This window comes from Lissotriton helveticus, chromosome 5_1 (genome assembly GCF_964261635.1).
Source record: "Lissotriton helveticus chromosome 5_1, aLisHel1.1, whole genome shotgun sequence".
NCBI lineage: Eukaryota > Metazoa > Chordata > Amphibia > Caudata > Salamandridae > Lissotriton > Lissotriton helveticus.
The window spans coordinates 1,433,510,045-1,433,527,554 of record NC_136065.1 but is presented as its reverse complement, the minus strand read 5'-3'; positions in this window follow the sequence as shown (position 1 = coordinate 1,433,527,554).

Sequence of the window (17,510 nt, the reverse complement as noted above, 5' to 3'; positions counted from 1 at the left end):
TGAGCTGCCAGATCTTAATGATGTATAGAAACACATGCATGCGTATAAGTTAGTAAGCTTTTTTATGCCATTGCACCACTGCATATATTTGTCTGACTCCCCATACTTATTTGTTTTGATGATGCAGCTTTGCATCATCAAACCCTTTTTGCCTATGCGATACAGTATCAGCAACAAGCATTGATAAAGCCAAAACATTACGTAACACAAATGAAAGGTGACATTATCTTTGTCAATGCTGAATTATTGTTCCTAATATTAACTCTAAAATGTTGGCATCTGTTATATAGTTTATATTTATATTGTTGTGTATATTTTCTGTTGCTGAAATTTTGATGTATGGTAAAATTACCAAGTTTTTTTTATTTTCAAAAAGAAATTCCAAATAAAAAAATATATGAAAATTAAGAAAAACAATTTCCTCCCAAGGCAAGGGTGTGTGTGTGGGGGGGGGCTTGAGCCATTTTCAGCACCCTTTACCTCCAGGTTTTTCCTTGCAGTGGCATGTATTGAAAAACAGCTATATGTCGGCCCATGTAAATTAGGTGGGCAGACATATAGCCAAATCTCTGAAGGTCCTTACTCTATCGGGCCATCTGAGACGTTTGACTGTGGCAGAGATGAAGTAGTTTCCACCCCAGTCAAACTATGGTCCCCCAATCCCCCAAGATATAAATCGGTCCCTAGTTATATCATGGATACTTTTTTTATTCTGTTTATTTTTGGAGGGTTGTGAATTGTTTTTTGCAGTATTGAGTGGATAATACTGTACGAAGAAATATTTTAAAAAGAGAGTAATTTATGGTATATATTTTTACGTTTTGCAATTCCTTTAAACAGTTAATTTTGTTTTATGTGTTAATTCACAAATTTAGTTTTTATTTGTTCTTATGCATTTTGAATGTTGTACTTTATTTCATCTGATGGGCTGTGAGGTTTATAAGGCATTGGTTAAGTAGAGTTTTTATTCACTTTAACGTATTTGTTCTTTCCTTTTTTTAACTCCTCATCTGTCCTCCAGCAGCTCAGATTTATTTTAAGACCATATACTCTCAGGTATGAGAGTCGGCTGGGCCCATTTTTATTTCCAAAGGTCTGGGGCATAGAGACCCAAAACTGCGCAACTGAGGACCTAATCAATCATAGGATGGTGCATCACGAATACCCACGTTCACTGATTTGGTATAAGCCACTGTTCTAAGGCAGACTATAAATGGAGTACTGACAACTAATTCATAAGTATCCATTCCTCCAATATATTTCTGTTGGACCGCAAGGGTTTCGTTAGTTCACAACTAAGTTGATGTCAAGTCAGCAGAATCAAATACATCAAACGTTTCTAAAAATCACTTGCAGCCTTTCCTTAGTCAAGTATTTTAGCAATCCTATTATTACTGCATCCTAACAGGGCTGCATAGCTGTCATTTTCTGAGACTGTGTCTATCATCCACTTTCACATTTTGAACATGCTGCTGCCACAAGCGTAACGAAACTTGAGGGGCCCCCCCTGCAAAGCACATGGAGGGACCCTCCCTTGCCTCCGGTGTCCCAGCCCACCACCTACCACTTTGCCCTACCACGGGTCAAAATTCAAGTACAGGAGGTCAAAATTCAGGACGTAACTTCGGGACAAAAGGTACGTTTTACAGACACATCAGAGGAGGTTGTGCAATAGTATATAAACAAGCACATCCATATCCAAACATATTCAACCATTTGCAAACCTGTCCATCATGTACCCTTCCATCTATCATTTCACTCATCCATCCCTCTATCCACCCTTTCACTCATCCCTTCATTATCCATCCATCCACCCTTTCACCCTATCCATCTTTACACTCATCTACTCTTCCATCCATCCATCCACTCATCCATCCAGCCATTTACCCTTTCACCCTTTCACCCATCCAGACACCCTTTCACATACTCATATATCCTCCCATTCCCTCATCCTTCCACCAGTTCAGCCTTTCAGTCATGCATCTATCCTCCCTTTCTCTCTCCGTCGACCCTGTCACTTAGCCATCCTTCCTTCCACTCATCCACCCACCCATTCATCTACTCATCCACTCATGAATCCATCCATTGACCCTATCACTCATCCATCCTTTCTCTCATTCCCTTTATCCTTTCACTCTTTCACTCATCTATCCATCCTTTTGCCCATCTACCCTCCTTTTCACTAACTCATCCACCCTTTCACTCACCCATCCATCCATTCACCCTTTCGCATATCAATTCATCAATCCATCATTTCACCCATCCATCCACCCACTCGCTCATCATCCACCCTTTCACTCATCCATCCACCCTTTCACTCATCCATCCATCCTTTCACTCATCCATCCACCCTTTTATACATCCATCTACCCTTCCACCCATACATTCATCTATTTACCTTTTCTCTAATCCATCCCTACACTCACTCATCCATCCATCATCCTCTCTCATTATCCATCTATTCAACCTTTCATTTAACCATTCACCCTATCACAAATCCATCCAGCCATCCACCCATCCCTTCACCTACTCACTTGTCCACTTTTTCATATTAATTATGAGCTGAGCCTTTGTCTGCAGAGTTGCAGACTGAAGAGGCCCATCAAGGACTTCACCATAGATTCTAAAGCAAGGGGTGGGGTTCGGTGGGGGAGGGTTCACTATGCCTCTGCACATAGGCAATCTGGAAACTTGTCATGAGTCATGCATGATGCACAGTGCCAGGCCATTAGGTGACAGTGACATGGTGTTGTTTCTGGGGCTTTAAGTGGGATGAAAGATATTGGGGGTCTCTCCAAAGTGTGTGTTCGATGTAATTACGGACCTGGCTAAAAACACCTAAGCTAAAAATCTGTGCTTAGTATATTGTACCGCCCACCTCCCCTGGTGCTCTGCAGCTAAATTGAGTGCTGGTCCGACATGTTCACTTCTACCTCTGACAGCCTTCTTGAGCATGAGATGTTTGAGGCCGGAATTTCTTCTCAAAATGTTGACCTCCTTCACCATGGCAGGGGTAGGCTAAATTGGGACCTTTTAGGATAGTGCAAATTCTGCTCAAGATTGTCAATCTTGATTGCTCTCTTACTTATTTCCTCACTCAGGAGGTTGTATCTGTACAGTACTTGGAAGCATTCCTCCTCTTACAAAGATGTACAAATACTGCTTATGTCACCAATTTCTTTTCTGACCCATGTGGCACTGTTTTACTGATTTGGAACCATCTCTCTGTTTACCCCTGTTTTTTGTCTACACACACAAAGCACTCACTGCTTCTCTCTATAGGTTTATGCTGTGTAACTGCCTATATATTTTAGTTTCCCTACCCCCCCCCCGACTGGACTACACTCTTCCCAGACTTACACACCTTTATAGCAGCAGTGGCTGCTCCACAGGGGGCGCCAGGGCGTTGGCCCACCACCTGGCTCTGGCACGGTTTGCTTAGAAGGTACATCTTTTACATGAAAACAAATGATCTCATGGATCGTTTATTTGAATGTAAAAGCTATAATATCACATTACCAGCACCTGCCGGCTCCACTGGATGTATTGCGCATGTGTCAGGCGGGGGTTGATTCAATCCAGCCTCACATATTCACAATTCATATCTGACAGGCTACACTGGCATAAGGCAATGAAGCATGCCAGAGAACAGCTTTTCAGGGCTTGCCTATCATGCCCCTTCCTACCCTATCAGAAGTCGGAATAGAGAAATAAAGTGCACCTCGTTACCTGCTAAGAAGCTTGTGAGCCTGCCTCTGTAGTGCTGTTACTAGAATCATCTGCAGGAGAGGCTTGAAAAATAAGCAGATGGAAAACAACTTTTAGCACAATGCATGCGATCAGCTCATTTGTCCTACGAATCTAAAACAGTGTTTTAAATGTAGTCTCCTCCTGGTTCACTTTATCATACACAGATTGTGTGTCAGCTTAAAATCACAACACTATCCACCCATCCATATCTATGATGACGTAAGCTGTGCAAAGATAGAGCGCCAATCTTAACGGTTGCTTGCCCAGTCCTTGTCCTGATGAAGACCCCGCTGCAAGGGCTCAACTAATCCTGCGATACTTTGAGGGTCGAAACGTCGACAACGTCTCCTTTTTACGTCAACTCCATATATATATTTGACATTGGTCGCTCTACTGGAGTATGACAGTTCTATGCATCGCTATTGTGAACTACTCAGTCCTTTGTTCCTTTTTGCATTATTGATTGAAATACGAATGTAATCTGCGATACTGTGTTGATCTTATTGTCACAATCCTATATCACACACTCCTCACATCACTACCTCTCCCCCCCCCCTTTTTGGGCACTGTACAACCTATTATATGCTCTGACCAGTGTGAGTATATTTGTTATACTGTTCCACATGGTGAATTAAAACAATGTGGCATCATTTCGTGTTTTCGATGAATTCTTTTTAAAGTAACCAGGTTAAATTACTGTGTCTACACTGAGACCCCTTCTTTCAGTACTTTGACTACCCAGGTCTCAGTGACTAATTGGGTTTACCCCCATTACATAATCCTCGTCTTGTGTGCTAAGCTGGCTGCCACGAGGTCCGATAAGCTTGGGCACCAAGTTGCCACAAATTTTCTGGAAAAGGCATTGGGGCTTCTGCTGCTTCTGGGTGGTGGGACTTGAGTACCTGCATCTTGAAATGAGACAGAGCATCAGCAGCATTATTCAGCACCCCTGGGACATTCTTGGCCCTAAACAACACATTTAGTTTAATGCATTGGAGCACTATCTTCACCAGCCTCAGTATCATCTTACATTTGGCCGTCTGCTGGTTAATGCACTCAGCAGCTGTCATGTTGTCAGACCAAAACATGACTGATTGATTGCGAAGCTGGTCTGGCCATATGGTCAATGTCACCAGGATGGGAAAAAGTTCCAAGAAACCTTTGCTGGTGCCAGTTGCGGCTAGCAGAAGTAATGCTGTGGGGTGGGGGGGCGGGGCAGGAGCAGGGGTGGGTGGGGATAGTGGAGTCTGACATACGACGGCAAAGCTGAACCTAAATAAATAAATAAATATCTGTCATTGTATGTTGGACTTCACTACCTCTGCCCAGCCCCTCCCCCACCCTGCCCACCACCCCACAGCATTACCTCTGTGAGCTACCACTGGTTGGTGCTCTAACCTGACTCCACCCATGTTGCTAACCAAAGCTGCATGCACCATACTGGGCCCAGGATGGCAACAAAACCCTCACTACCTGCTGCATCAGTCAGGAGGCTCAGCTCCTTACTGGACTTAGGGGAGCTGGTCCACACTACAGGGCCATTGGAGTCCTGCAGGAATGCCATCCATATACGCATGTCCTAGAGTATCTCACTGGACAACCTGGTATGGTGTTGCTTCTCCCTTACACCCGACATTGCCTGAGCGATGGTACATGAACACAGGCGGGCCATGGGAATTAATCTTAAGGCAAAATTGAGCTTCCCAACAACCTTCAGTAACTGGTGCAATGTGACATTATCCTTACTCACGCATTCCTGCAAAGCGAGGGAGAAAGCTGAGACCTTCCCCTGTGTGAGCAGTGACACCCCGGTTTCAGAATCTAACTCGATACACGGGAACTCAATTACTATTCACGGTCCTATAGCTTTGCATTTAGCAAAGGAAACTCCAAATTCACCTATCAGTGCACAGAAGGACTGTAATGCCTTGCCACAATCCGGCAAGGTGGTAAGCCCAGAAGAGGAAATCATCCAAATAATGCAATACCCACCAATGGCCCGTCTTCTGCCTGAACACCCACTCCAGAAAAGACCTACATTTTTCTAAGGAGGAGCAGAAGACCGAACAACCCATGGGCATGCATTTGTCCACATAATGCGTCCCCACTAAACTGAATGCTCAGTAGATGAAAGTCCTGCGGATGCACTGGGAGCAAATGGAAAGCCGACTATGTCTGATTTTGTCCCAGCTCCTGGAGCATTTCTATTGTTTGGTCGAGGGAGACGTACCTAACAGAGCATAACGCTCTGCCAATTGCATCGTTCAGGGACTGCTCCCTGTGGGAGGACAGATTATGCATTAGCCGTAATTCACCCGGGTCCTTCTTGGGCACTACCCCCGGTGTTGACCAAACAACATCCTCCAAGGGTGCCAACTAAAATGGGTCAGCCATCCTCCCTAACCTCACTTCCTTATTAATTTTTGCTGATGCCAATGCTCTGTTAGACCTTAGGGACTGCTGATTCCTGCAGTGGTGGACACCCAGGTATCCTGGAGATGGTATCCGGAAACCCTCCTTAAAACCCTCAAAAAGAACTTGGGCTGCTGCTGGGTTTAAATACCTATTAAGCCATGCGATTAAGGCTGATAAATTCACTGGGGAGGGAGCCTTACAGAGGTGTGGGTCGTTATTCCTGCATCTTTCTCCCCCTATCCTTTGATTTCTTAAAACACTTTGATTCAGGATGTGAGGAGAGACTGCAAAATGATCAAGTGTGCTTAAAATTACATGACCAAGGCGGCCTGGTGCAGGACCACCTATCATGGTCCCCTTATTTCCACCCCCCCACGTGGGGCCTGCTTGAAAGGACTGCCCAGGCTTTGTGCACTTGTTTTACATGGCGTAAGCACATAATATGATCGATTTGATCCCACGTTTGGTCAGGGTCAGTTGCCTTCGCCCTCCTAAATTCCTTGTCATACTCTTTTCACCCCATGAACCCATACTCATCACGTGTGCAACCAATTCTGTTCTGGTGAGCCATTTGGGTGCCCAAGCCAGTGAAATATTCAGCCATAACCTCCCAATCATTGATGAATCGTTTAATGCAATTGAACAAAGTCTCTACCACCCTCTTTTTTTTAGTCCTGTGGCCACATTCCCTGGAGTGCGCACACTCCTTTCACCTTTTGACTTCCTCCCTATCAGGCTAGTCCAGGAGTAAATCAACGATAGCCACATACTCCCCCTTCCAGATCTTTTCTTTCACCTCCCGCAAAATATGCCTGCCCAGGCGGCCCCGTGGTGACCGTATTTCCTCCATACTCAAGTTTGGCAGCAGCTGTGCCATACCTGAAATCGCTGAGTCTTGATGCTTGAGAGGCGTGCTCCTGTCACAGCCTGCTGCAATGCTTTTAGCTGGTTCAGGGAATCTCATGCTCTTTTCCGCATTGCCTTGGGTATCAGCCAGGTTGGTTCCTGGGCTCTGAATCCCGCCCAGCGCTGAGCCACCTCCCGCTGTTGCTGCGGCAGCTCCAGACTGGTTCCCTGGCATGGACCCCTCTACCTGTGCCACTAGCTGCCTGGCCTTCTTCAGCTCACCCCCTTCTGACAGCATGGCCCCACTCCCAGCCGCAGGGTTGCAGATTCCAAAATTCGACAACCATGGTAGCACAGCGGTCAAATTGGTCACTAAATAAGCTGGATTCACTCCCCCTGCTGGTACGTCCCTTGGCACCCTCGGCCCCACGGCGGCAAGCCCCTCGCTTCCTCCAATGGTCCCCTTCCGTCCGGCCCTGATGGCCCTGGCACCTCCTCCCCAGGGTTCTGCAGGGACCCTTGGCCTTCGTTCCTCACCTGCTTACCACTCGCCCTCTTAGACATGGGCAGAAATGCTGCTTTATATACCCCCTTGCCTGCCTGAGCCTCTCTTCTAGTCCCCCTTTCCCCTCCCACAGAAAGGCGATTCCTCAACTCCACCAAAGACTGGTCCATGGCTTCCATCCTGTGCATCATGGCTTCCATAAGCTCCTCAATACGCGTGCGCTTCTCCTCTTTCTGTGCCCATAGGCGCAGCACTCCTGAGGCCATGGGGTGCCTTGGCAATATGAATTTGGACTGTTTATTTGCAATAATTTAGCTCATTTTGTCCCATGAAATGTATGTCCTACAATATATTACTTCCCCCCTTGTAACAAAATCTGCGTGTCTAATAGGGATGATAAGTACATCTTGTAGACAATCTTGTATGCCTGGTGAGTCCCAAATAGGCTCACAGCTATTACAGTAAAGAAAATCTGCCAACCTCCTAATGTTGCTCCATTGCAGCATTTGATATATTTAACCTTCTGGAAATATGTGGATACTATCCAAAAATTCAAGATCAAATAAGCATGGGGCTAAGGATACCCCTGTCTCATATGTCTTTCAATTTTTTTTTATTTTTTTAAAAATATTTTTCATTCTTTTTTTCCCCTTTTAAAGAACACAGCATCATAACATATTAAACATACAGAAAACAATGTAACACCTGGAATACATACTAAAATAAAAACAGAAACAGTTACTCAGGAATTATGTTAGGTAAGCAAATATCAACCAATGAATCAATATATAGCAAAACACAAAACAATATATATAAAGGAGAACTAAAAAGGGAAAAGGGAAAAGTGTCTAAGCATGTGCTTCTTGCCTGTCTTTCCATGTAGTAATAGGCTCCCATATACCTAATCCTAATCTTCTCCCCCTTTTACCCATCCTTGCGTATATCTCTTTCTCAAGATTATAAACAGAGAGCAACCTAGCCAACCATTGGTGAAATGTTGGTGGGATCTTATCGAGCCATGCCGAAGCGATACAAATTCATAGGACTGCCATAGCCAGAAATATAAAGTGACATGAGGGATCAACCCTGCCATCGCCATTTACCCCTAGCAGTATTCTTGATGGTGTGAGGGTGACCTCAATTCCCAGTAATCTCACTAGAAAAGATTCTATGGCTCTATGGAGTGACTGCAGGTGTGGGCAAGTGGCAAAGACATGCACTATCTCAGCATCTGAGCTATCGCAGCGAGGACAAGTGATGCCCGCTGTTCCTCCCCACTGCGCAATCCTTGCAGATGTATAATACAATGAGTAAATTGTTTTATAGTGTTGGGCCTGAAGTGCCGCCAAGCATAGGATGGTTCGCACTAAGTCTAACGAAAGATGAAAACACTCATGTCCTATCCCAAGTTTCTCAGCCCACTTGCTTTCGTATTTCCCAAGATCATCCTCTTTAATCGCTTTCAGCTCAGCGTAGAGCCTTCTAATCGTGCAGTGTGCACTACCCTCAATAACATCCATAATTGTATTTTTACCAAACCCAGCGGGTGCACCCTTTTTATTCACTAGAAAGCTCCTGACTTGTAAATACTAAAAAGTCTTGTATCAATACCATATGCCACCTGTATTTCAGAAACCTGACACATTCCATTTGGGCCCATCAGATCCCCCAATTACGTTACCCCGCATCGCCCCACTCTGCAAAAACAGAATCTGTAAATATTTCCCGAGGAAGAGTATAGTTCCTATACAATCAGGTATATGCGTTAAACCTACCTAGACCGCTTCTTTTCCTAAACGATGTCCATATCTTTTGTGCAGCAATCAACATCCTAAATGTGGTTCTTTTAAAGTAGCTGGGATCTTTATACTTTAGAAAGCAATTCTCTGCATCCCCACCGAGCAATAGCGAGTATATAGCTATAGACCCCAAAATATCCTCTGGATCGCACGCCCCTCCCCCTAATAGGCCAGACATATTCTGCAAGGCTGCCGCCCAGTAGTGCATTTTAAGATCAGGGACAGCCCAGCCACCTCTATCCATAGGCAATGCCAACTACCGTAAAGGCCTTCTAGTCTTCCCATGTGCCCATATAAATCTATTTATCATCTGCTCTAATGATGTAAACCATTTTGCCTGAAATGTAAGTGGTATTGCCCTAAAAAGGTAAAGAAACTTTGGCAAAAGAATCATTTTAATAATATTGCAATGCCCTACTATAGAAAGATGAAGATTATGCAATCTATCAAGATCTTTTTTGGCTATATTCATTATAGGTTCTATATTCCGATCCACCATTTTATCGAGATACACCGATATAATAATCCCCAGATAAACGCCAGAATCCACTACTTGGGTGTCGGAACACAACGCTCTCTCATTCTTGATTATCTGTGTCTTAGGACAATTCAGTGCAAATCCAGACACCCGACCAAAAACTAGGGCTTCCAACTCAACCTCTCCTATGGCCTCTATGGGTGTTGGGGTAACAATAGCAACACAGTCAGCTTACGCCGATACTTTGCATTCTCCACCTTGAGTCTTTATAGGGGGAATCCTATCATTAGCCTCAAACCTGCGAAGTAAAGGATCGATATACAACGCGAAAAGCAATGGCGAGCATGGGCAACCCTGCCTCGTGCTCCGTTTGATGTTTAAGGGTGCCGTATATCTGCCATTCACTCCGACTCGAGCTGTAGGGGCTAAATATAAAGCCTGAATAGCCTTAATGAAGCCCTCTCCAAGGCCAGACCATTCTAAAGTTGACAAAAGGTAGTCCCAGGAGACCCGATCAAATGCCTTTTCGGCGTCCAGTAACATGACTGCCATCGGATCTCCTGGGACTTCTGTGGCATCGAATAAAGTAATAACGCTACGTATATGCTGCGTAGTGCCTCTCCCAGAGATAAATCTGTGCTGAGTAGAGCTAACCAGTGAACCTATAACCTTAGATAACCTGTGTGCCAAAGCTTTAGAGAAGATTTTTGCATTGGAATTCATCAGCGTTATTGGTCTATAAGACCCTGGTTCTGTAGATGGCTTCCCCTTTTTTAAAATAACAACAATATCCGCTCCTGCCCAGGAACTTGGAACAGATATCCCTAACTGAGCCTGTTGTACTGTAACAATCAAATCTAGGGAGATTACATCCTGGAAAGTTTTGTAAAATTCGATGGGATCTGATCGTGTCTCCATGCTTTGCCCGACAGTAGGCTTAATAAAGCCGCACGGATCTCTTCAGCCCCCAAAGGCGCGTCTAGCGCTTCTCTATTTTCCTCAGAAAGAAGCGAAGCAGAAATGTCACTAAGATACGTTTGGATTTCCGAGAGATCACTTGGTTGGTCCTCATCATACAATGCAACATAAAACTGTCTGAAAACCTCTCAGATTCCTTCTGGGTCTGTGTGTGTTCCCCCCCTGCCATCAGTGATCCCTTTGACTTCACCAAGAGCCGCTTTCTGCCTTGCACAAACTGCTAAGGTACGCCCAGCGTGCCTGCGTAATTCGTAGCATTGCTCCCTTCTTGCCGAGTAAGTGGCAGCCACTGTACTAGATATATTCTCCTCTGCCTAGCTTTTGCACAAGCATCTGTAAGTGCCTTAGCCAGTTCTATAGCTCTTAATCGCTCCTGCCTTTGTCTAAACAAGCTAAAGCTCAGTGTCTCGCCCCGAATACCTGCCTTAAAAGCATCCCAAGAGATCCCTGGGAAAGTACTGCCTCTATTAATTTCCCAGTATCCTTTAATCCAGTCCTTCATGTGCTGAACATAATTTTCATCCTTTAATAATCCCCGCTCAAAAGTCCATATGCGTTTGTGCCTGACTGCCCTTGTGGTATCTAAGGTTAAGATTAGAGGGTTGTGGCCGGAAATAATCCGAGGCATCTTTTCAATCTGAGTTTTTGACAAAAAACAGTTGGAGACAAGGAAATAATCAAGTCTAACACAGATCTTATGTGGAGCAGAATTGTGCGACACACTCTTTTATTTCCGGCCTTGATATCTCGCTGCCCTTTCCATATCCAAGCCTCCCACCCTGTTTGTATTAAAGTCCCTGCAGAGAATAACATGTGCAGCCCATGAAGCGAATTCTAAGTCTAGAAATGCAAATACCACCGGATCATCCTCGGTTGATCCATATAGTGAACCCAGAGTGAACCAATCACTGTCAATCATACATTCTACTAAAGCCCATCTACCCCACTGATCTTCCAGCTTTTTCCTAATTACCACATCTTTCGATCTAGAAAGTTTAGCCACCCCTCTAGTTTTATCCCCTTGCTTTGAATGAGCTTGTAAATGAAACCCCAGTAGTTCTAATAAAAAGCCCTTTGTCCCCTCAATATGTGTCTCCTGCAAACATACAAAATCTGCGCGCATTGCTCTTAAGACTGCTGAGTCTCGTTGCCTCTTAAGATGATAGTTTAGGCCGCACACATTCAGTGTAGCTATTCGTGTACTCATTAAAACACATCAGGTGCCTGTCCCAGCCAAATATCCAACAAGACAGCGCTCAAACGCCTCGTAATATCTTCTAAGTTCCCGACATCCTTATTCTCAAGCATTTTATTTTGTATGCTCCAACATGTACGCTCCCTGTAGTCTCCCAAGTGCCAAGCTATGCTGTGCCCTGTGTCCACCCCCACAACCCCCTTCCCCCACCTCAGATCCCTCCTACCCCCCATACAAGCAAATAGGTCAGTCATGACCTATGTGTGACAGCTTATACCGAGTAACGAACCCCCCTCCCCTTATGACCAACCCTATGCTTGTGCTGTAACTGTGCTCTCCCTAACATTTTAATACAAAATTTCCTCGACAACCTCATCAAAGTCAACATGCGAGCCCCCCGGGGCAGTGGACACCCTGGACCTTTAATTTCATTGCAGAGCTAGATACCCTTTTGTCCTTCTTTTCTCTCAATTCTGTCAGGTACGATTGGGCCTTGATTTCAAAGAAGAACATCCTGACTTGCCGGTTAACCAATACCTTGAGATGAGATGGAAATAACAAGAAGGCCTCGCAGCCCAAGCCCTAGAAAGAGGGTATCAGCTGTCTTAACTGCCATCTCCTCTCCACAGTAGCGTGGCAAAAGTCTGGGCGGCCAAAGAATGTTGTACCATCAAAGGACCACCTGGCCTCGGGTCTTGCCTTCTCCATAACTTCCTGTCTGAGAAGATAATTCCCCACATAAACAAGAATTGCTCTGGGCCTGTCAGACTGAGATGCCACATAGCCTTTCCTTTGAGTCAGGGGGAACCGATGTGCACGCTGCACCTCGTTCTCCCAATTCCATGAAGTCATTTCAGGAAAAGCCCCCTTCAGCAAAGCAACAACGAATGCCCGGACATCCTGCCCCTCAACCCCTTCCACCACTCCTCGCAATCTGATATTGTTCTGCCTTTGACGATTCTCGAAATCTTCGATATTCCACTGAACGTCCTCCACAGCCCTCTCTTGAGCTTCCTTGAATGCCTGCCATTTACTGACATCGTCCTCGAGTCTTCCCGTCCTTTCCTCCACTTGGGTAACTCTGCCGGCAATGTCGTCACACAATTTATTCATTTTCCCGAGAGAACCCTGTATTTTTTTATTTGGCTGTTTTGCCCTTCGGCTCTCTGACCTAGCCTCCCCCTGCATTTGCTTCAAGGTAGTGTACAATAAACCCATAGTGGGGGTCTGTAAAGGAGTAGCCAAGTTATTCTGTTGCTGCTGTAAATTCACAGCCCCATCTTCCTGGTACAACTGAGACGTAGCAGAATAGTCCCAGAGACGTTTTTTAGCAACCTCTGCCTGCGACGGGCTCTCTGTCGACTTTGGTTTAGACCTGGCTTTGGCTTTCTGGAGTTCAGCCCTCTGGATGGCTGATGACCTCTGTACTGAGGAGTTTTCTGCTGCTGAGATCTCCGAGTCTGAATCCCCAGTGAAGCTATCCTCACTCGTCACTGATGACCCCGAGTCATCATTAAAGGAAAAAAAGCAGTCGTCATTTGGTGAGCCAGGAACTGAGCTAGGATGACCCATCTGCTGCAGCTGATTTGAAACTACAGGCCATGCAATTACGCGTGATAGAGGGATTTCTGGCTGTGGCCCTGAAGGGACTATCACATGAGAACTAGCAATGCTTAAGCTAGCGTCTTTATCTGTGCCAGAAGCATTTGTTCTAGATCCAACCTCAAGCAGAACGGTCCCCCCATGCTCGCTATTCGTATCTCTGCAAGCCGCCGATTGTACCTGCGCCTCCGCTTTTGATGCCTGAAGACTCTGCTTGTCCAGTAGCTCATCCGTGGACTCACCGCTCGGCTTGTTTTGGCTTTCTGCAGGCCCAGCAGTGCGTTGTATCAGTGTCTCATACTGGGATACAGTGTTTCCAGCATCGCCCACCTCGAGGACTCCTGGAGCTTCCGTCGATACCACAGGAAAGGACTCAAACAGGGTAGGTTGGCGCAGCGGGTTCTCCTTAGTTTTGGTGCCACTATCTTGCCGATTCTTGGCACCTTTCCTGGCGGTAGCTGCTGACTCCTTTTCTCCGGCACTAAAGCCGCTGTTGCCATTGCCGCTGCCTGCGTCTTCTGAGGCCTCCGCATTCTTAGCGGCCAATCTTCGGGACTGTGCTGTGCCTCGTAGGTTTGGGGCCAGAGCTGTAGTCGGTGCCGCTGTCTCCTTTTGCAGTTCCTTGGAGTCAGACGATTCCTTCTGTTCTTTTGGGGGCTTAGGACCTCTCTGCACCATTTTGATCTCTACGCTCCGGTGATCACGAAACTTCAGCAATTTTGCTAGAAAAGAAGCAACTCGCTGAGGGAGCCTGTGCTGCCGAATTCCAGCCCCAATGGCCAGTCAAGCAAGTGTTCCAGCCAGATAGCGATAATCAGCATTCTACAGCATCCTCACATCTGAGAAGGGAGGGGAGAAAGAGTGCGACTACTTGCTACGGCCGGTCAGCGGCCATCTTGCCTCCCTCCCAATTTTAAACGTTTCAGGTATTGGCAACTGTAGACCTGGCAACAAAATAATACAATGAATACAGGAGGCACTATTAAGGTCTATAGATATTGGCAACTATAGACCTTAATAGTGCCTCCTGTATTCATTGTATTATTTTGTTGCCAAGCCATATGTTTCTAGGGTTTTCCACAGAAATTTCCAATTCTAACAATCAAAATGTTTATTTGCATCCAAGGTGTATACCACCAACTGTATTGAGATTATCTCTACCAAGTCAATTGTTCCAATTAATTTATAGGTGAGGTAACTTAACTGTTTTGTCAATATAAAACCAATGTTGTCCTTTTGTACTAGGAGTGTAGGACTGTGTTAATTCCTTTGGCTACGATTTCACAATATCATTTATAGTTTCAATTAAATAGAGAAGTAAGCCTATCTTTGTCACATATTGTCAGATCTTTTGTGGGTTTAATATAAGTATAACAGTTGCCTGAGACCAAGATTTCAGTATCAACCTTCACATAAGAATATAGTTAACATGTTTAATAATTTCTGGAGTAATTTGCCCCAGAGCTTTCAGTAGCCCAGTGGGTAACTCATCAGGTCCAGTTGCCTACCCAACGTCTCCAGTTGTTTTAATGGTGGCCTTGCGTTTTTGTGCAATAGGCTGCTGTAACTGTTCTCATCATTTTCGATTGAGTTCAGTAAATGTGGACTAGCCAACCATTTACCAGCAGGTGATTTGTCGGGTGATACATTCATTTCATACATGCTACTTTCTTGGCTGCATCTCAAATCTGCTCACAATCTTTTGTTGTTTTGTTATTTATAGGTAAACCCATATTGATTTAATGAAGCTTCTTTCTGCATATGCCTTGGTTTTCCATGTCAGAAAAGAGCTACAGGCTTTACCATGTATAAACTACTATAAATTATTCACTTCCCACTTCTTTCTGTGCATCTCATCTAGTTTGCAAATGAATGGCCTGATTACGAGTGCGGCGGCGCAGCAGAGGCAGTCCACTGTCTGTCAGATTACGACTTTCAAAGTCGTACTGGCAGTGGACCGCCACCTGTGCCTGGGAAACGCCTTTCCCTTGCGCTGGAGAGGTGGATGCCCAATGTAACAAGCTGAGCGGGACTGGCACAGTACCGCTGAGCATATTGCAAGTTCTCCCCTCTGCCAACCATTTCATGATAGGTCCCCACCATGAAAAGGCTGGCGGTGGAGGAATGTATCCCCCGTCATGGGGATGCAATCAGGGGGGCACAACATGTTCCCACTGTCTGCTTGCACCCCCATTCCAGCCCTCCGTCCATGCCATACTGGAACACTTTTGCCGTTCCCATAGCGGTGCCTGTTTTTCTTTCACTTCCATGGGAAAGGCAAAAGGTCCATCCACCTGCATGAGTGGAACTCGTAATCAGGTCGGCGGCCCTTGAGCTGCTTTGGAGAGCCTAGGCAACTGTGCAAAAGTCATAATCAGGCCGTTAATGTAGCTGTAAGATCTCAATATTATTTATTTCTCGGATATATTAATTTGATTCAAATGCTAAATCAACAAACCATTATTGTGCTGCAAACAGCTCATTTTATAGGCTGCATATTTTGGAACTTGCTTCTACTGAACAAGGCTGATATTTGGTTTTGAATAAAGAAGTCTTCTGTCAAGATCCTCACTCTTTTCACTAAAGTATCATAACATGATATCAGTTGGTTAATCTTCTCTGGCAATTTAATAAGGTTATATGTAAAGTACGTAGGATTTCACTTTACTACTGCTTGGGTGCTGCATAAATACTTTACAATGGCCTCTAAATTAGGTCTGACTGCTTTTGTGCCAAACTACCAGAGGATTAAGCACAGGTGTATTTAGTTACTTTTGTGGTTCAACCTGAATGAAATGGGTCATACAAAATTCTGTAGAGTACAGCGCTGTGATGAAGCTCATTAACTGATTTTTAAATAATTCCAGTTGATCAAAGATGGTCTTATACTCAATCTGAAGTTGTTGAATTGCCTCAGCATTTCTTTAAACTTTCAAAGTAAGATCTTTGTATGGCTCTCCGGCACTTCGATTTTCTGTGCTAGGCCAGCAAGTTTTTTTAATCAAAATTAGAATATCACATATATCTGTTTCTGAAGAGGTTAATGAAATCTTAATTTTTTTAATCCTAGATTTTTAAAGCTTTTTTATTGTATCATTTTGCATGAGACTCTAATGGCTAGACTATGAGTTTGGCGGTCCATAGGAACGGCAAACCAACAGTGGTGTGGTGGTCACCACCGCACCGGTGGTCCGACTGCTGAATTACAACTTCAGCAGTCGCACAACCATGTGAGCACCGCAAATGCCAGGGATCCGCAATTCCTGGCAGAGATGTGGTGATTTGGGGAGGCAATATGCTTGGCAGTTGCGCTGTGGCACTGCCAACCATTTTAACAATCCCCCCCCCTCCCGTAAGCCTTTCCATGGTGGTGAGCCCGCCATGAAAATGCTGGCAGTGGAGAAGTAAAGGGGGACCTACAGGGTTCCCTGTACATGTGGGTGCATGCAGGGGGCCCATGTTGTGTCCCTCTGTCTGCATGTATACCAGGTCCTGCGCGGCATGGACTGCAGAGTCCTATGGTGCCTATGGTGCTCCCATTGCGTGCCTTTTTCATAGGCACCACCGTGGGACTACCAAAGAACCGCCTGCCAGACACATGGAATCTTGCAATCAGGCAGGCAATCTTCACGCAGGTTTGGTTGCACTCCCCCGCCTGCATTGCTCTCCAACCTCATGCGGTGCTTTAAATATATATATCTTTTTTTTATTTTGATGACCCACCGGCTGCTGGGCTGCTCTGTTTAAAAGAAAACCACCTTTGCAGAAGTAAATATTCATTATTTGTATTTGCTGCTCTAAGTGACGTCCACCATCTTAGAAGGGCACATAATAAATATTTTAAATGGGTCCTGCTTCATTACGTAGGCTTGAACGTGTGGTGATGCATGTATGCGCAAATGACATCACACGTGGGACTGCATACAGAATTATGTGACCTCA